The sequence below is a fragment of the Heterodontus francisci genome, chromosome 10 (assembly GCF_036365525.1).
Source record: "Heterodontus francisci isolate sHetFra1 chromosome 10, sHetFra1.hap1, whole genome shotgun sequence".
In the NCBI taxonomy this organism is placed as follows: Eukaryota; Metazoa; Chordata; class Chondrichthyes; order Heterodontiformes; family Heterodontidae; genus Heterodontus; species Heterodontus francisci.
Genome location: NC_090380.1, coordinates 37,646,380 through 37,667,824, shown reverse-complemented (window position 1 = coordinate 37,667,824; position 21,445 = coordinate 37,646,380). Strand labels below are relative to the sequence as shown.

Sequence of the window (21,445 nt, the reverse complement as noted above, 5' to 3'; positions counted from 1 at the left end):
GGATAAGAGTAGTCCTCGGGTGAAGGTGCTAAATTGGGGGAAGGCTAATTATAACAATATTAGGCAGGAACTGAAGAATTTAGATTGGGGGTGGCTATTTGAGAGTGAATCAACATCTGACATGTGGGAGTCTTTCAAATGTCAGTTGATTAGAATCCAGGACCAGCATGTTCCTGTGAGGAAGAAGGATAAGTTTGGCAAGTTTCGGGAACCTTGGATAACATGGGATATTGTGAGCCTCGTCAAAAAGAAAAAGGAAGCATTCGTAAGGGCTGGAAGGCTAGGAACAGACAAATCCCTTGAGGAATATAAAGACAGTAGGAAGGAACTTAAGCAAGGAGTCAGAGGGTTAAAAGGGGTTATGAGAAGTCATTGGCAAACGGGATTAAGGGAAATCCCAAGGCTTTTTATACGTATATAAAGAGCAAGAGGGTAACCAGGGAAAGGGTTGGCCCACTCAAGGATAGAGAATTGAATTGTGGAGCCAGAGGAAATGGGCGAGGTACTAAATGAGTACTTTGCATCAGTATTCACCAAGGAGAAGGACTTGGTGGATGATGAGCCGAGGGAAGGGAGTGTAGATAGTCTCAGTCATCTCATTATCAAAAAGGAGGAGGTGTTGGGTGTCTTGCAAAGCATTATGGTAGATAAGTCCCCAGGGCCTGATGGGATCTATCCCAGAATACTAAAGGAGGCAAGGGAAGAAATTGCTGGGGCCTTGACAGAAATCTTTGCATCCTCATTGGCTACAGGTGAGGTCCCAGAGGACTGAAGAATAGCCAATGTTGTTCCTTTGTTTAAGAAGGGTAGCAAGGATAATCCAGGAAATCATAGGCCAGTGAGCCTTACGTCAGTGGTAGAGAAATTATTAGAGAGGATTCTTCGGGACAGGATTTACTCCCATTTGGAAACAAATGGACTTATTAGCACGAGGCAGCATGGTTTTGTGAAGGGGAGGTCATGTCTCACTAATTTGATTGAGTTTTTTGAGGAAGTGACGAAGATGATTGATGAAGGAAGAGCAGTGGATGTTATCTACATGGACTTCAGTAAAGCCTTTGACAAGGTCCCTCATGGCAGACTGGTACAAAAGGTGAAGTCACACGGTATCAGAGGGGAGCTGGCAAGATGGATACAGAACTGGCTCGGTCACAGAAGACAGAGGGTAGCAGTGGAAGGGTGCTTTTCTGAATGGAGGGATGTGACTAGTGGTGTTCCGCAGGGATCAGTGCTGGGACCTTTGCTGTTTGTAGTATATATAAATGATTTGGAGGAAAATGTAGCTGGTCTGATTAGTAAGTTTGCGGACGACACAAAGGTTGGTGGAGTTGCGGATAGTGATGAGGATTGTCAGAGGATACAGCAGGATATAGATCGGTCGGAGACTTGGGTGGAGAAATGACAGATGGAGTTTAATCCGGACATATGTGAGGTAATGCATTTTGGAAGGTCTAATGCAGGTGGGAAGTATACAGTAAATGGCAGAACCCTTAGGAGTATTGACAGGCAGAGAGATCTGGGCGTACAGGTCCACAGGTCACTGAAAGTGGCAACGCAGGTGGATAAGGTAGTCAAGAAGGCATACGGCATGCTTGCCTTCATCGGTCGGGGCATAGAGTATAAAAATTGGCAAGTCATGCTGCAGCTGTACAGAACTTTAGTTAGGCCACACTTGGAATATTGTATGCAATTCTGGTCGCCACACTACCAGAGGGACGTGCAGGCTTTGGAAAGGGTACAGAAGAGGTTTACCAGGATGTTGCCTGGTCTGGAGGGCATTAGCTATGAGGAGAGGTTGGATAAACTCTGATTGTTTTCACTGGAACGACGGAGGTGGAGAGGCGACATGATAAAGATTTACAAAGTTCTAAGTGGCATGGACAGAGTGGATAGTCAGAAGTTTTTTCCCAGGGTGGAAGAGTCAGTTACTAGGGGACATAGGTTTAAGGTGAGAGGGGCAAAGTTTAGAGGGGATGTGCGAGGCAAGTTCTTTACACAGAGGGTGGTGAGTGCCTGGAACTTGTTGCCGGGGGAGGTGGTGGAAGCAGGTACCATAGAGACGCTTAAGAGGCATCTTGACAAATACATGAATAGGATGGGAATAGAGAGATATGGACCCCGGAAGTGCAGAAGGTTTTAGTTTAGGCAGGCATCAAGATCGGCGCAGCATTAGAGGGCCGAATGGTCTGTTCCTGTGCTGTGCTGTTCTTTGTTCTTTGGACACTACCCTGAGGAACTCCTGCAGTGATGTCCTGGAGCTCAGATGATTGACCTTCAACAACCACAGCCATCTTCCTTTGCGCTAGGTATGACTCCAATCAGCAGAGAGTGTTCCCCCTGATTCCCATTGACTCCAGTTTTGCTCGGGCTCCTTGATGCTACACTCGGTCAGAAGCTGCCTTGATGTCAAGGGTAGTCACTCTCACCTCACTACTGTGATACTACTGTGTACCATAATGTAACGTTGTGAGAAAACAATAGGTCTCCTCCATGCAGCTCCAGGATTTTACTGTTCAGAGCTCCTTTTCAGGTTCTGAAATCTGGTCCAAGAGGTTCAGGCTGTGGATCCTCAGCCCAGTAGCTCTCTAGATTAGGATATATGGTAGTTTCTCAACATAGCAGTGAGAAGATCAAATGCATAGTTTTGATGGAAGGTGACTTGGAAATTATCAAGCACAAATTGCACCATAGAAGAATTTGAATTCAATTTAAAAATAAACCTTGAAGTGAAAAAGGAAAGGTTGGCATCAATAAGAGCGACTGTGAAGCTGTCAGATTGCTGTAAGAACCCAACTAAAGTCCTTTATGGAAGGAATACCAACGTCCTCACTTGGTCTGGCCTATATGCAACTCCACTCTCACATTAACACCTCTGCTGTCTTTCCATCCCTTGATACCTGCCACAGTAAATTGCGATAGAGGATGACAGGTGTTTCTTCTGCTGTGGCCGCTCAGTCCTGACAGTTTGGCAGTTTCCTGATATCCCCAGGAAATCCTGACAGATGTACCAGCATGTACCCAGAGTTATGTACGCCAGCAGATAGCAGGTGAATGTGCTGTGCAGGACCCCATTTAGGCTCCACTAAAAGGAATTCAAATGTCAATTCATCAAGGATGGATTGCTGTTTGAATCGGGCTCCATCAATGAGGAAGCATTGAGCAAGGGCTTTTGCGAGGCTTTCAGCCTTCAATTAGAATGGCCTGTGGTCTCCAGTTGCTTTGAGATGCTCTGAAATCTCAGTACCTATGTGGAATAGCCCCCATAGTAGCACCAGTAATGACATGGACACCCAGTCATAATATTTAAATGCCCCTGTCCCCGAGATTTGGGGTCATGGTGAGAACAAAGTGGCAAGCAGAAGGTCTACCCTTTTATCTCTTTAACATGTACATGAATGGAACAACACTATTAAACAAAGTGTAGTGAACAAGATGCTGGGAAGACTTTCTGCCCGGCAGCCATCAGTATTGCTGGCATGATTAAGCTGAGTGTAGATTGTGAAATTGGGGAGCAAACAGTTCTGCTTGTTCCCTGTTGGATTCAGGCTCTGACCTACTTTCTATCCAGGCTGTATTCTCATTTTGAGCAGAGCAGCAATTATACACCGAGCCAGCATAATAATGAGGGACTTGAAGAGTCCCATTGAAACTTATAATGTTTGGGTAGAAATCTGAGCTAGTGGGACTGCCATCCATGAAAATGAGACATTAAAATGGAGCTGATAAATGTCCGAATTGAAAGGGACACAATGAATAAAAGCTGGAATGCATTTAATTCTAGACTTTGTATATTTCATTAGGGCTTCTCGTATGAATATATTGATTTTCCAACTAATGTTTAGTGCATTGAAAACACTGCTAACATTTTTTTAGAAGTTCAATCGATGGTTAAGATGTATTAATTTATTTTGTTCCAGCTAACATTTCATGAATTTCTCCCGTGTTTTCCGGATCATGGGAATGTAAATATAATGAGACAAGCAACAGAATTATCAAATTTTGCTGCCTGGAAGGAGGCCATTTGGTCCATTTATGTTCTGGATTGACCCATTTAGCTCCCCTTTGACCATATCCTTTAAACTGTTTCGTTTTCAGATTTCTATCCCTTTCCTTTCTAAACGCGATTATGGATTCCGCTTCCACTAGTAGGGCATTCAATGTCCTAACAACCCTCTTTTTATCATTCTCACCATTATTACAGAGAAACCCACTGTTCAGCAACTCTATCTAAGGTTCTGAAGAATAGGCAGAGCCATTAAGAAACTGGAGAAGCCAACATTGCAGGGTGGGAAGGGGTAGTCGTACCCTGAAAAGTATGATGATGGACTTACCACCTTGTTCCCACTCTATTTTCACCCACTGCCATTTGGGTTGGAGCCTCCACATGATAGCCCAGGCATCTGCCTGTTTCAGGTGGGAGCCTATTTATAATGTGTGTTACGGACAGATGGGAGATGATAGGGATGATTTCCACTTTTCACCTCTCAACTAACCGAAGACAGTGTGTTTTTATTAGAACTGTATTTTAACCCTTGAATGTTTCAATGGTCAATAAACAAACAAATGACAGGTTTTCTCGTAGCTTTAAAGAACGATAAATGTTTATTAAACAATACCCAAAACTATTCACAACTTCACCCACTTACACACACATATGCACACACGTAAGAAAAGATAGAAATTAAAAGATAACATGCATTTCGGTCTGATGATGTTAATAAAGAATTCATTGTGAAACCTTGTTTCTTTCCCTGGGAGGAAGATTTAAAAACGGTGTAGGCCTATTTTTCCTTTTTCCTCATTCACTGACATCAAAATTTGGAAAGTTTCAGATGGACGAATGTTTTGCTGCAGACTTATTTGGTTAAATCTCAGTCACAGTTCAATGGCAAAAATCCTGTTACAATTTCTCAGGCAGGGAGTCTCAAGGTCACCTTTCATCTCTGCCTCTAGGTAGTTTAAAGATGGTATTCTGACTGGGACCTTTGTCTTGCTGGGTCTCTCTTCCTTCTGGCTTATGACTTTCTGGCCTTCTGCACAGAAAAATGTCTCTTATTGAAAACTCCTGATCAGAGACTCGTTCCTGTCAGGTGGCCCAAGTTTCTCTCCCATTGTGATATCATAAGTGATGTTTGGTGGTGTGGTCATTGTTAGACAAAGGGTTTGGATGTTGCCCATCTTTATGTTATCTTGATAAAGTGGTGTTTTTTCACACCCATTATCCTGAGTTTGAGTCTGGAGCCTCCATGTCTGCAAAGTTATTGTTAGACCAACTTGTTGAAGAGGAATAGCCGTTAAACATTGAATGGGTCATTTACATTTCTAATGTTTTCTTCAACACTTAACCAGACATGGCGATTGGTTCAGGGTTCCAGCAGTTATCATGTGTATTCGCTGTACAGGAGAGGTCACCTGACCTCTTATTCCATCTTTTTGCACCAAAAGATGCCTGTTTTGAATTCAATTCATCAATTCATTTTATAGTTCATCATTTCTCCTTGCATGAGTGTGACATGTGCTAATTGGAGTCTTATGACATACACATTTTGAGCAGTGCACACTCCACCTATTGACACCAGACGTTGAGTGGTCTAAAAAGTGGTCCTCCAAGGGATCCTTTCAGGCTGCTCAGAAAATGACATGGTTTTGTTTTTATTAGAGATATTTGTGCATCCTGGAGCAGCTTGAATGCTCCCTCTGGCCCCACACAAATTCTTCCAACTAGTTGCTGGCCAGTCTGCATACCCCCTATCCTTCCCCCACTGTGATTGTCTCCCAATCCCATAGATAAAATTTCCAGCTTATTTTCACAGCAGTGCTCCTGAAACTCCTGCACCCACCTTCCCCCCACACCGCACCCGCCCCCCCGCACCCACCCCGCCGACCCATCCATAACCAGTGAGGCACCTATGAACATCAGAACAACACTTCTAGCCTGCCAGCAATATTGAAATAAGGTCCGGCCATCAAGTAGCTCAGGTTTTGCGGCAAGGACATTGGACATGCAGCATGATCTCACAGCTGGCAGGCTGGAGAGATTAAATAACAAAGGAATGATGGTGCAAGACAAAAGGAGATGGTAATGGGACAAGTAAAGAAATAAAAGCTGGGTCTACATAAATAGGAAAGCAGAAATATTAACAGCTGCTGCCTGAAAAAATGGGAACAGAGGTTATGATCTGAAATTGTTGAACTCAATGTTAAGTCCAGAAAGGTGAAAAGTGCCTAACTGAAAGATGAGGTACTGTTCCTTGAGCTTACATTGAGCTTCATCAGAACAGTGTAGGAGGCTGAGGACAGAAAGGTCACAATGGGAGTGGGGCAGAAAATTAAAATGTCAAGAAACTGGAAGCTTTAGGGTCACACTTGCAGACGGAACAGAGGTGTTCCACAAAGTGGACACCCAATCTGCATTTGGTCTCCCCAGTGTAGAGCAGACCACATCGTGAGCAGCAAATACAGTATACTAAACTGAAAGAAGTATATGGAAATTGATGTTTCACCTGTAAAGAGTTCTTGGGGCCCTGTACAGTGGGATCATCAGATCAGCCATGACCTTGTCGAATGGCAGAGCAGGCTCAAGGGGCTGAGCGACCACTCCTGCTCCTAATTCATATGTAACGGAGAAGGTAAAAGAACAGATGTTGTATCTCCTGCGCTTGCATGGAAAGATGCCATGGGAAGAGGACAGGGAGTTTGGGGTGATTGAGAAATGGACCAGGGTGTCATGAAGGGAATGATCCCTTCGGAAGGCTGAAAGGGGAGGGGAGGGGCAGTAGTGTTTGGTTGTGGCATCATGCCAGATGTGACAGAAATGGCGGAGGATGATCCGTTGAATATGACAGCCGGTGTGGTGAAGACAAGGGAAACCCTATCATGGTTCTGGGGTTGGTAGAGGGTTGACAGCTGAAGTGCAGGAAACAGACACAGTCAAGGGTCCTATCAGCTGCAGTAGAGGGGAATCCTCAGTTGAGGAAAAAGGAAGATATCAGAAACACTTTTATGGAAAGTGATATCGTCAGAAAAAGATGCAATGGAAACAGAGAAACTGGGAGAATGGAATAGCGTCCTTACAGGCAGTATAGTCAAGGTAGCTGTGGGAGTGAGTGGGCTCACAGCTTACCTCCAGGGAGTGGAGAGCAGTTGGGCCTGTGTGGGAACGCCTAGAACCAGGAGTGGATAAATTCAGCATGAGGCTCGGGACCTTCACTTCCCTTCTGGGAACGGAGAGCAGTCAGACCTGTGTGGGAACGCCTAGAACCGGGAACGGATAAATTCAGCATGAGGCTCTGGGCCTTCACTTACCTTCCGGGAATGGAGAGCAGTCGGACCTGTGTGGGAACGCCTACAACCGGGAGTGGATAAATTCAGCACCAGGCTCGGGGCCTTCACTTACCTTCCAGGAGCAGAGAGCAGTCCAGGCGTGCCGGAGTTTTGAAAAAAATAGTCAACAGTGACATCACAGAAAAGCTGCAAGGTGATTGGTTGGTGAGTAACTTCTGTTAGGGAATAACTCTAAATAGCTGGGTAAGTAACCAAAGTTAAGAGAAAGGTCTACAGTTTTTTAAAATATAGTAGGTAGTGTTTTTTGGGGCGAATCTAGGTCCCGAGTGTAGAAATTCTAATTTTGGGGTATTTTAAGGCAGTAAATTAAGGGTAAGTCATGGCAGGGCAGCTCGGCAGCGTGGAGTGCTCCTCCTGTGCAATGTGGGAAGTCAGGGCCACTTCCAGTATCCAGGGCGATCACGTGTGCAGGAAGTGTCTCCAGCTGTAGCTACTCGAAATCCGCATTTCAGATCAGGAGCGGTACCTGGGGACACTGTGGAGCATCCGCGAGGCTGAGATCATCGCGGATAGCAAGTACAGGGAGGTGATCACACCGCAGGTAAAGACTGCTCAGGCAGAGTAGAAGAACTAGGCAGGTAGGGCAGGAGTCCCCTGGGTCCATCTCCCTCTCTAACAGATATTCCGCTTTGAATACTGTTGGGGGAGATAGCTTCTCAGGGGAATGCAGCAAGAGTCAAGTCTGTGGCACCATGGGTGGTTCAGCTTACAGGAGGGGAGGAAAAAGAGTGGAAAAGCTAAAGTGATAGGGGAGTCTATCATAAAGGGTACAGATAGGCATTTCTTTGGCTGCAAATGTGACTCCAGGATGGTATGTTGCCTCCCTGGTGCTGGGGTCAAGGATGTCACGGAGTGGCTGCAGGACATTCTGAAGGGGGACGGTGAATAGTCAGAGGTCATGGTTCACAATGGTACCAATGATATAGGTAGAAAGAGGGCTGAGGTCCTGCAACAAGAATTTGGGCAGCTAGGTAGCAGATTAAAAAGCAGGACCTCAAAGGTTGTAATCTCTGGATTACTCCCGGTGCCATGGGCTAATGAGTATAGGAATAGGAGGACAGAGCAGATGAATGCGTGGCTGAAGATATGGTGCAGGAGGGAGGGCTTTAGTTTCCTGGATCACTGGGTCTGTTTCTAGCAAAGGTGGGACCTGTACCAGTTGGACAGGTTTGCACCTGAACCGGAACAGGACCAACATCCTTGCTGGGAGGTTTGCTACTGCTGTTGGGAGGGGGGTTCAAAGTAATTTGGCAGGGGGATGGGATACAGAGTGGATGTACAGTAGGGGGTGATGCACAGTCAAATATAGAAGAGAAACTAAGTCAGTCTGGAAGGCAGAGCAAATATAGACCTGTTAAGGCACAAGTGAATAATGCAAGGCTGGATTGCATCTATTTTAATGCAAGGAGTCTTACAAGTAAGGCAGATGAATTGAAAAAACTTGAACAAATTAGCACTGAAAGGGAGGAAGTAGCTGGCTTAATAGTGGATAAATCCCCAAGATGTGTCCCAGGCTGTTATGTGAGGCAAGGGAGGAGATAGCAGGGGCTCTGACACAAATTTTTAAAGCCTCTCTGGCCACCAGAGGACTGAAGGACAATGAATGTGGTACCATTATTTAAGAAAGGTAGCAGGGATAAACCAGGTAATTACAGGCTAGTGAGTCTAACATCAATGGTAGGGAAACTATTGGAAAAACTTCTGAGGGACAGGATTGATCTCCACTTGGAGAGGCAGAGATTAATCAGGGATAGTCAGCATGGTTTTGTCAGGGGGAGATCGTGTCTAACAAACTTGATTGAATTTTTTGAGGCAGTGTCTAGATGACGGTAAAGCAGTTGATGTAGTCTACATGGACTTTAGTAAGATTTTTGATAAGGTTCCGCATGGGAGATTGGTTAAGAAGGTAAGAGTCCATGGGATCCAGGACAATTTGGCAAACTGGATCCAAAATTGGCTTAGTGTCAGGAGACAGAAGGTGATGGTCAAGGGTTGTTTTTGCGAATGGAGGCCTGTGACCAGTGGTGTACCACAGGGATCGGTGCTGGGACCCTTGCTGTTTTTCGTGTACATTAATGATCTAGATGTGAATACAGGAGGTATGATCAGTAAGTTCACAGATGACGCGAAAATTGGTGGTGTCGTAAATAGTGAGGAGGAAAGTCTTAGATTACAGGACGATATAGATGGGCTGGTAAGATGGGCGGAGCAGTGGCAAATGGAATTTATTCCTGAGAAGTGTGAGGTGATGCATTTTGGGAGGACTAACATGGCAAGGGAATATACAATGGATGGTAGGACCCTAGGAAGTAGAGAGGGTCAGAGGGACCTTGGTGTGCTTGTCCAGAGATCACTGAAGGCAGCAGCACAGGTAGATAAGGTGGTTAGGAAGGCATATGGGATACTTGCCTTTATTAGCCGAGGCATAGAATATAAGAGCAGGGAGGTTATGATGGAGCTGTATAAAAGGCTAGTTAGGCCACAGCTGGAGTACTGTGTATAGTTCTGGTCACCACACTATAGGAAGGATGTGATTGCACTGGAGAGGGTGCAGAGGAGATTCACCAGGATGTTGCCTGGGCTGGAGCATTTCAGCTATGTAGAGAGACTGGATAGGCTAGGGCTGTTTTCCTTAGAGCAGAGAAGGCTGAGGGGGGACCTGATTAAGGTATACAAAATTATGAGGGGCATTGATAGGATAGATAGGAAGAAACTTTTTCCCTTAGCGAAGGGGTCAATAACCAGGGGGCATAGATTTAAGGTAAGGGGCAGGAGGTTTAGAGGGGATTTGAGGAAAAAGTTTTTCACCCAGATGGTGGTTGGAATCTGGAATGCACTGCCTGAAGGGCTGGTAGAGGCAGGAACCCTCACAACATTTAAGAAGTATTTAGATGAGCACTTGAAATGCCATAGCATACAAGGCTATGGGCCAAGTACTGGAAAATGGGATTAGGATAGGTGCTTGATGGCCGGCACAGACACGATGGGCCAAAGGGCCTGTTTCTGTGCTGTATGACTCTGTGACTCTATGACTCTCGTGGATATTGCTTGATAGTTAAGCATTTTATCTCATTTGCTGCCAACGAGTATAAAGAGCATGTCATAGTTTCCCTTGGAGCTGATGGGCCCTTGTTTTAATGTCATCTCATCTGAAAAACAGTACCTCTAACAGTGCAGCATTCCCTCAGTGTGTCAGGCTAAAGTTTTGCTTTCAAGTTCGGAGTGGAAAAACCATCTGACTCAGAGGTGAGCCGTGGCTGGCAAACCTTAACATTAAGTTACTTTGAAAGCATCTAATCATAATGCTTCATGCTTGAAGTAGAACTTGATTAAATAAAATATGACACAGAGATCAGAATGCAGCAGAGCCATTTGGACCCCAAATGCATTGATGCTAGGCAATCAGGTCTGTAGCTGACCTGGAAATAATGTGTGGAATTGGCTCTGGAGGCCCTGACTCAGCATGAAACTGCTTACAGATCTCTTCTATCTGCTGCAAGGATACATGTAGCCAACCTGTACTATAGAGGTAACACTAACAGGTGCAGGCGGGTTACATTTATGACTTCTCCTCCATCCAGTCTACCAGGCAATGTGCTACCCATAAATATATGGAACAAGTGACTAATGTATCATTCAACATAACCATGCATTTATTTTCTTTGCTGCCCATGAGCACAAAAAGTGCATCGTAGCTGCCGACTGCTGCATGGCCATAAGTGCAGGGAGTCCAGCAGTATATGCAGAGCAGGTTGCTCAGCAACACTTTGTGGCATGTGTAGGTGGGCCATCTACCTGGTAAATGATACCATTGGGTAAGGTTACTTTGGTCATTTCCTTAAGGTCTGCCATCTCCTTCTGCAATTGTTCCCAGATGTTGTGGCTGGCAGCTGTAACAGTGCTGTTCGCTGGCCAGAGTGCACTGTAGGACGATCCTGCTCATACGAAACTCATACAATAGTATGTTCATGCGAGCCATCAAAGAGAGGATTCAGGTACTGCATCACCTGGCCACAGCCTCCATTTTCTTCTTCTACATCTAACTTGTGTGGAACTGTTTTTCGCAGTCACATGATATTCCAGCAGCTTGGAACCCAGTGGGCTGCCCTGGGGTGCTTGATTTATACCAACTGCCCTATTTTAATAAGGCTCAACTATCAAAATGGATTGGGCTTCCCACCGACATGCTCTGAACACTGCAAGGAGGGAACTTCTATCCCAAGTTCTGGGTTAGAACATTTTCAGGTGAGATAAGGACAGAAATGGGCTGGCAATGTTATTGAAGAATTCTGTCTCAGAGCTGAATGTAAGGATGTACTGGGGGTGGTTGTGTTAAAACAGAATCGATACGGGTAACGTTAACAAATAGGATGTAAAATGGTGCCATTTCCAGTGTGTATTACAGGTGACCAAACGATGGAGATGAAGTAGAGGTGCAAATCTGCAGACAGTTCAGCAAGATGAGAGATGGTGGACATTCTCCCTGTGTTCAAAATATTTGAGAACAACAGGGCAATAGAATTGGGTGATTTTTAACAATTCCAAGATAGACTGGAATAAAGCTAATGCTTGTGATCAAGGTGGAGCAAGTTTTTTTTTAAATGCATCCTAAACTGTTCCTTAGATCAGTATATTTGTAGTCCAAAAGAAAAAAAAATGCTTAATTTAATTTCTGGGAAAAGAACTGGGATAAATAATTAATGTGATGATAAGAGAATAATTGCGCAAAAGCACCCACAGTGTAGACAGGCTCAGTGTAAGAACAGAAAAGAACAATGAGGAGTCAAAGATAAATCTACAGGAAGAAAACAAGCAAAGTCCAGTGAGATAAGAAGGGACCTGGGCCAAATTGACAGGGCAGTATATTTAGCAAAATAGTTGACATTTCAGCAGTGGGAAATCTTCAAATAAAAGATGGATAGAGTACAAGATGCACATATTCAAATAAGGTGAAAAGGAGATGCATCAAAGAAGAATAAAAAGATTAAAACTGACCTGAAACTTATAAGGGAGGAATACAATTAAAATTAGGGTAACAACGTTAAAGGAACTGATGGGGAATATAGAAAGTGGGGAGCTGAGAGGAAGATTAGAAGAACTAAAAGGGAATATGAAAAGGTTAGCAAATAACAAAACATAATACAGGTGTTCATTAGCATATAAACAGTAAAAGAATAGTTAAAGCAAAGGTAACATGGTAACAGTTTCAGACAGAAGAATATAGTACAACCACCCCACCTATCCATTGTATTTTCTGGTGCATTTCAAATAACCCTGAGTCCCAGTTATGTTTTGCGATGAATGTGGGTGTCTGATTGAGAAGGATGAAAGTACGGTGGAGATATTAAAATAAAAAAAACAGATTTGCATCAATTTTTTTCAAATGATATTGGAAGTGTGAATGGAGATGTAGTGTATATGGAACAATTATTAAAGGTAATTGTAGAGAAGAAATTGGTTTGAAAACATTAGTAGAACTCAGAGTGGATAACTCACAAGGCTCTGATGGCATGTATCTTAGATAATTGAAAGAAGTCAGTGGAGAGATAGAAGAGGCTTTGGCCACAATTTTTCCATGCTCCTTAAATTTGTAAATTATGGCATTGAACTGGAGAGTAGCCAATGTATAGCTTTGTTCAAGAAGGGAGAGAAGAATAAATCAGATAACTGTAGAACAGTTAGTCTAATGTACGATATGGGCAAACTCTTGGAACAATAATTCATACCAAATTCATCAATATTTAGAAATGAATGGGTTAATCAAAGACATTCTGTTAAAGGGAAGTCATGTTTTACAGAATTAATAGAGGAGTGATAGACTTTAAACACAATGAGCAGTGCTGTCCCTATGCTAGATGTATGGAGGTTAGGCTCCAGAAGAAGGTACAACTTGGTGAGACCTATTGCGGAAGCATAGACAATGAAGGCAGGTCTTATCAGATCAGTGGTGGAGCTAGGTTTGGCTGACTGGGGGTATCAAACTCAAGATTTGGCTGACCTGTCAGTAAGGGGACCAAGTTGGGAACTGGAGAATGTGAATTTAGCTAATCTGAAACCATACAGACTTGCAGGCTGCACCTGGAGGTCATAGACAAAGGTTCCTGGGAGCAAATTGAAGGTGGTCCTCCAAAGATGTGTTGGCCGAGTTCAAAATGAATGGGAGGATCATGACCCCACTGGTTCTGCTGCTGCTTTACAAATGCCCAAGTAATTGTACTTAGAAACATGGAAACCTAGAAAGATTTACAGCATAGAAAGAGGTCATTCTGTTGGAATATATAATTCCTAGGCTCCTGCAGGTGGATGCACACCTGCCTTGCTTCTGTCCAAAGGAATTTGACTTCCTCCACCAAATCTAAGACATCCACTGGCAGGCGCAATGGAAAAGCTGCCTATGCTGATCACTGTGTTGGCAGCTATAGGAGACAATTGATAGCAGCAAGCATGCTGATGTTGGAAGCATGCACTGAAGAAGAGTTGAATTGGAGAAAAACAGCAAGCAGTAGAAAAAACATGTTGAATAAAATACACAAAGTTTAGTCAGGCAAGTCATAAACAGAATCAAAATGCACCTCTTAAAAATATTGGAACCTAGCCTTTAAGTGATAGAGTTTTAGATTAAGCAGCTTGAAGGCCTCCCAGTACTCATTTATATGGATGCTCCATGACCCAGGAGTTGCACTACAGAAGACCATAGGTAATCATTGTAGGACCAGTTCAATGCAGAGAAATGTGAAGTGATTCATTTTGGTAGGAAGAACATGGAGAGACAATATAACATAAAGGGTATAACTCTAAAGGGGATGCAGGATCTGAGGGACCTTGAGGTATATGTGCATAAGTCATTGAAGGTGGCAGGACAGGTTCAGAGAGCAGTTAATAAAGCATACAGTATCCGGGCGGCACAGTGGCGCAGTGGTTAGCACCGCAGCCTCACAGCTCCAGGGACCCGGGTTCGATTCCGGGTACTGCCTGTGTGGAGTTTGCAAGTTCTCCCTGTGTCTGCGTGGGTTTTCTCCGGGTGCTCCGGTTTCCTCCCACAAGCCAAAAGACTTGCAGGTTGATAGGTAAATTGGCCATTATAAATTGTCACTAGTATAGGTAGGTGGTAGGGAAATATAGAGACAGGTGGGGATGTTTGGTAGGAATATGGGATTAGTGTAGGATTAGTATAAATGGGTGGTTGATGTTCGGCACAGACTCGGTGGGCCGAAGGGCCTGTTTCAGTGCTGTATCTCTAATCTAATCTAATCTAATAGGGGCATAGAGTACTTGAGCAAGGAGGTTATGTTGAACTTGTATAAGACACTAATTCAGCCTCAACTGGAGTATTGCATCCAATTCTGGGTGCTACACTTTAGGAAAAAGGTGAAGACATTGGCGAGAGTACAGAAAAGATTCATGAGAATGGTTCCAGGGATGAGGAACTTCAGTTATGAGGATAGATTGGAGAAGTTGGAATTGTTTTTCTTGAAGAGAAGGCTGAGGTGAGATTTCATGGAGGTATTCAGAATCATGAGGGGTCAGGACAGAGTGAATAAGGAAAAACTGTTCCCACTCATGAACGGATCGAGAATGAGAGGGCACAGATTTAAAGTGATTGGCAAAAGGAGCAAAAGCGACATGAGAAAAACTTTTTCACACAGCAAGTGGTTTGGAACGCACTGCCTGAGAGTGTGGTGGAGGCAGGTTTAATCAACGCTTTCAAAAGGGAATTAGAATGTTATTTGAAAAGGAAGAATGTGCAAGGTTATGGGGAGAAGGCAGGAGAATGGCATTAGGTGAATTGCTCATTCGGACAACCGGTGCAGACACGATGGGCCGAATGGCCTCCTTCTGCGCTGTAACAATTCCGTTCTACTGTGAAATAATTTTGTCAGATCTAATGAGGCCAGTAAAAGCATGTAGCACTGCCTCACATAATTCATAAACAACTTCTCCTGTGATTTTTGCTCTGCACATACTGAGGCCTATCAGCCTGATTCTGCAGGTTTTGTATACTGCCAATAAAGTGCTGCTCCTTGACTATGAAAATGGAGAAGTGGTCCTTCTAGCTTTCATTTGAGAAATCAATCTGCAAGATTGCATTTTACTTGAGCAATGAACAGCTAGTTTTATCACAGATATACAAAGACATGATAAAGACAAACTGTGCTGTCTGGATAGCATTGTCTCTATTAAGACTAAGATAATTAATTATGATGACCTGGTGATAAATCTTAATTGTTCAATGCACTTTATGATTGTTTTTCCAGACACAAGTCTGATAATCAAGAACACTGACTTAAGAAGAAGAAAACAGTACAAATGCTGAAAAAGTGGAATTAAAACAGGAAATGAGAGCAGGTTAGTCAGCATCTGTAATAAGAAATGATAGGTTCTGTGTGCATCCTTCCTTGGGACTTTTTATTTTACATTTCTAGCATACAATCCTAAAAGTAGTAGTCTAATAGACTTCTTTCCAATTTACTTGATGCATGGCCGCATAAAGCTCATTTTGTAGCATGCATTTGCAAAAAGTATTTTGAAGGTTGTTCTTAAGATAACTTGTTTTAACTTGTGAAATGCAGAACACAAATCCATAAACCATTGACAAAATACATAATTTTAATCGAAAATAAGCATAATTTGATTGAAGAAGCTAACCAGGTGCTCGTTGTGTCAACTTTAAAAATTCTTGGATTACGCTGATGCCAGGTGTCATAGGAACATAGGAAATAGGAGCAGGAGTAGGTCATTCAGCCCCTCGAGCCTGCTCTGCTATTCAACTAGATCATGGTTGATCTTCTACTTCAAAGCCATTTTTTCACACTATCATATCCCTTGATATCTTTAATATCTAGAAATCTATCGATTTCTATCTTGAACATACTCAATGACTGAGCCTCCACAGCCCTCTGCGGTAGAGAATTCCACAGATTTACCACCCTCTGAGTTAAGAAATTCCTCCTCATCTCAGTGCTAAATGGCTTACCTCTTATCCTGAGGCTGTGTGAATTGCAAGCATCTCTCATTATTGATACCAGAATTGAGAGGTTATAACTATTAGGGAAGACTGAGGCTAGGGCTCTCTTCTCCAGACAGTAAAAGATTGAGGGGTGACCTAATAGAATTATGAAGAATTTTGATAGGGTAGATGCAGGGAAGAGGTTACCATTTATGGGAAGTCAAAAACAGAGGACACAAATATAAGGTAGTCACCAATCAATCCACTAGGAAATTCAAGAAAAACTTTTTTACCCAACAAGTGGTTAGAATGTGAAACTTGCTACCTGATGGAGTGTTTGAAGTGAATAACATAGATGCATTTAAGGGACAGCTAGATAAGTACATGAGGGAGAAATGAATAGAAGGAAATGTAGATACTGTTAAAGTAGGGTGGGAAGAGCCTAAACACCATGCCTTGATCACTTCGGCTTATTAGCACGTTCTGTACTGTAGATACTATGTATTATGTGTTATATGTTTGGTTCTGTATGCTGCCACCGTATTGAGTCTAGCCAGAGAGGTTCTTAGACTGTAATATTTAAACATTAATATTTATTTCATAACAACTATGTACACTTCAGACTAGTGTGTGTGACTCCTTCAAAAGCCATGCTGTACCTGTTCTCGAGTCTCTCCTACATGATCTCTTGCATCATCATGGTGAGCGGTATTCTTTACATTCTCTCAAGATTAACCATTTCAGACCCTTATGCTACCTCTCCCCCCAAGTCTTTATACAAATATATATTTACATCCATTCACTTTTTTTATTTACATCTCCCCCCGCAATCTCTGACTTCATAGATTCAATCTGCCAGGAGTCTTCACAACTCTCCCGAGATCTTGTTATTGCCAGATGTGGAAGATAGGTAGTCCTTCTCTGATCTCGTGTCTTGACTTGGACGGCCTTCATTGAAGTTTGTAATATTCGGTGCTTTCTGAATTTCCGGTTCAACATATGATTTGTCTAAATGTATGACCAATTAACATCTTTGCTGTAAAGGAATAAGATTCCTTCTATTTCTCCGTATAGTACCTTCTTTAATTTTGCTCGGAGCTCAAGCTTCTGCAGCTGGTGACATTTGCTGCAGATGTGTTTGTCAAGGAAACATGGTGCGTCCACAACTTTCCACATACCACAGGAGGCACATTCCGTTTGGCCGAGCTAAAAAACCATTGAAGATCATGAGTCAAAGTAGGAAGTGAAAATTCGCTAATGGCTCTCATCTTTTGCAGGTCTATTATGCCGCTGCTGCTGACACTGTTCCCAAAAAACGAATGGAGGTTTTAGGAAACTCGCACTTCTTATTGAATGTTATGCCGTTGTCTTGCAGACAATTCAAAATCGCTCTAACCCTTCGGTTATGTTCTTCTATGGACTCCCCATGAATTAGGACATCATCCATATGGCAGATTACACCTTCCAGACCCTGTAGCATATTTGACACAGTTATCTGGAATATTTCCAGTGCTGAGGTGATACCAAGTGGAAGATGATTAAAACAAAACATGGGCAGCGCAGTGGTTAGCACCGCAGCCTCACAGCTTCAGGGACCCGGGTTCAATTCTGGGTACTGCCTGTGCGGAGCTTGCAGGTTCTCCCTGTGACCACGTGGGTTTTCGCTGGGTGCTCCGGTTTCCTCCCAAAGACTTGCAGGTGATAGGTAAATTGGCCATTGTAAATTGCCCCTAGTGGTGGTAGGGAATATGGGATTACTGTAGGGTTAGTATAAATGGGTGGTTGTTGGTCGGCACAGACTCGGTGGGCCGAAGGGCCTGTTTCAGTGCTGTATCTCTAAATAAATAAATAAAATCTTTCAAAGGGAGTAATGAGGTTGTCAATAGCCTTGGCTTCTTTTCGAATGGAACTTACCACAAGCCACTATACCAAACGTTCGACCACTGATGACATCGGAATGACTGCTCATGCCACTGCATTATTAAGTTGAGTTAGGTCTATGTAATTAACGAAGGCGAATGTAACTGCCTTATTCAAAAAGGAAGGGAGACAGAAAGCAGGAAACTACAGGCCAGTTAGCTTAACATCTGTCTTTGGGAAAATGTTAGAAGCTATTATTAGAGACGTTATAGCAAGGCACTTAGAAAAATTCAGGGTAATCAGGCAGAGTCAACATGGTTTTGTGAAAGGGAAATCATGTTTAACCAATTTATTGGAGTTCTTTGAAGAAGTAACAAGTGCTGTGGATAAAGGGGAACCAGTGGATGTACTGTACTTAGATTTCCAGAAGGCATTTGATAAGGTGCCACACCAAAGGTCATTGCGGAAAATAAAAGCTCATGGTTTTGGGGGGTAACATATTGGCATGGATAGAAGATTGGCTAGCCAGCAGGAAACAGAGTAGGCATAAATGGGTCATTTTCTGGTTGGCAAGATGTAACGAGTGGTGTGCCACAGGGAACAGTGCTGAGGCCTCAACTTTTCACTATTTATGTAAATGAGTTGGCTGAAGGGACCGAAGGTATGGTTACTAATTTGCTGATGAAACAAAGATAGGTAGGAAAGTAACTTGTGAAGAGGACATAAGGAGGCTTAAAAGGGGTATAGATAGGTTCACCAAGTGGGCAAAGATCTGGCAAATGGAGTATAATGTGGGAAAATGTGAAATTGTACATTTTGGCAGGAAGAATAAAAAAGCATATTATCTAAATGGTCAGAGATTGCAAAGCTCTGAGATGCAGAGGGATCTGGGTATCCGAGTGCATGAATCGCAAAAGATTGGTATGCAGGTTCAGCAAGTAATTAGGAAAGCTAATAGAATGTTTGGGCGGCACAGTGGCGCAGTGGTTAGTACCGCAGCCTCACAACTCCGGGGACCCGGGTTCAATTCTGGGTACTGCCTGTGTGGAGTTTGCAAGTTCTCCTTGTGACCGCGTGGGTTTTCGCTGGGTACTCCGGTTTCCTCCCACAGCCAAAGACTTACAGGTGATAGGTAAATTGGCCATTGTAAATTGCCTCTAGTATAGGTAGGTAGTAGGGAATATGGGGGATTACTGTAGGGTTAGTATAAATGGGTGGTTGTTGGTCAGCACAGACTCGGTGGGCCGAAGGGCCTGTTTCAGTGCTGTATCTCTAAATAGATAAAAATGTTCTCATTTATTGCAAGGGGAATTGAATACAAAAGTAGGGAGGCTATGCTTCAGTTATACAGGGCATTGTTGAGATCACATTTGGAGTACTGTATACATTATTTAAGAAAGGATACAAATACGTTGGAAGCAGATCACAGAAGGTTTATTAGACCAATACCTGGAATAGCCTGGTTGTCTTATGATGAGAGGTTGGACAGGCTAGGCTTGTATCCACTGGAGTTTAGAAGAGTAAGGGGCGACTTGATAGAAACATATTTGATTCTGAGGGGTCTCAACAGGGTGGATGTGGAAAGGATGTTTCCCCTTGTGGGAGAATCTAGAGCCAGGTGTCACTATTTAAAAATAAGGGGTCGCCCATTTAAGACAGAGCTGAGGAGAAATATTTTCTCTCAGAGGGTCATAAGACTTTGGAACTCTCTTCCTCAAAAGGCGTTTGAAGCAGAGACTTTAAATATTTTTGAGGTAGATAGATTCTTGATAAGCAAGTGGGTGACAGATTATCGGGGGTAGGCGGTGGAGTTGAGGTTACAATCAGATCAGCCATGATCTTATTGAACAGCAGAGCAGGCTTGAGGGGCCGAGTGGCCTACTCCTGCTCCTAATTCGTATGTTCGTATGTCTACGCAAATGCGAAGATCCGCGTTTGGTTTAGGAACTGGAACCATTTCCGAACAGCAATGTATAGCCTCATTAACAGGCTTCATTAGTGGGTGTGGAATCTTCCTCAGCGTGAAGAGACAAAATGGTTTAGTGTCTTTTTGCAAAGTGATACTATATTTGGTCTTCAGTCTCCCTAGACCTGTGAACAATTTCAGAAATCCCTCTTGAAAGTGACTCCTGGATTCTTCTTGTATAACTTCTTCTACTTTCTCTGTAGGATGAAGGTCAACATAAGCTCTTCTACTTAAGAATTGAGAACTCATGATTTCTTAGCACATATAGTGTTTCTAATATCTGCTTTCCCTTGTACTGAAATGTTGCCTGTAACTTCCCCTTCACTTCAAGTTCAACCCCTCATGGGCCATGTAACTGAGTTTCCGTTGGTTACAGTAAGTGCGTGGCCAGCCACGGCTCTGTCAGATAAGACTGTTACACTTGCTCCGATGTTGAGTTTGAAATTAGTGATATGTCCATTGACATAACTGCGGACCAAAATGCTTGATTCAGATCATTGATCTCACCCAGAAAATGTTTTGATTGGTCTGCTGCAGGAAATTGTTGAACTTTGATAACCTCTCTGTTCTTAAATGCTTTTCCTTTAGAGCTTGAAGTAATCGAGATTTTATTTTGACACATCTTACTGAAATGCCCTATTTTTCTGCAATCAAAGCATTCTGCTCTATTGGCAGGACATTGCTCGCATCTATGGGTACTGTTGGCGCCACATTGCTGGCAGGATTTAATGGCGTCTTTTGCTTTCCTCCCAAGTGCACCTTTTTTCCTGGCGCCTCTTTTTCAGCCCTCTGGTGAAAGAACTGCACCGTTGCTGGTGGTGCCCTGAAGCAAGGTCTTTCTTCACCTTGCAGGATTGCTCTGTTGTTCTTCCTGTCTACAGCTTGCCTCACCAGAATGAGGTCTTCTTTAGAGTGTAAAATGTCTGATATGGTATCATCTGCAACGTCCACAACAATATGATCTCTTATCAATTCATCTTTAAGGTCTCCATACTCACATCCCTCTGCAAGATTGTAAAGGTCATTGATAAAGGTATCAACCATTTCACCTGGTTTATGGACCCTTTTATTGAATTTTGCTCTTTCAACAATCCTATTACTGCGCAATTGGAAATAGGAATTTAAAACTTTTAAAAATTTTGTCAAATTTGGCAGATGTTTCACTAATACCTTGTCTTGCTATTATATCAGCAATAGCATAATTGAATATAATAAATGTATTCACTTGCTCTGCTTCAGACTTGCTGTCCAATTTAGATGCAATTCTATACCTAAGAAACCTTTTTTCCCATAATACCCAATTTTGAGTCTGATTGGGTCCCTCTTGA

General features: G+C 43.1%; 1 protein-coding gene across 1 annotated transcript in view; it reads left to right on the top strand.

Annotated features, from left to right (window-relative positions):
* rab9a (RAB9A, member RAS oncogene family) overlaps positions 1 to 21,445 on the top strand; it is a 78,476-nt gene that overhangs the window by 26,037 nt on the left and 30,994 nt on the right. The window contains exon 3 of the mRNA XM_068040463.1: positions 15,600 to 15,690. The gene's annotated coding sequence lies outside the window, so the exon portion shown is untranslated. The remainder of the gene's footprint in view (positions 1 to 15,599; positions 15,691 to 21,445) is intronic.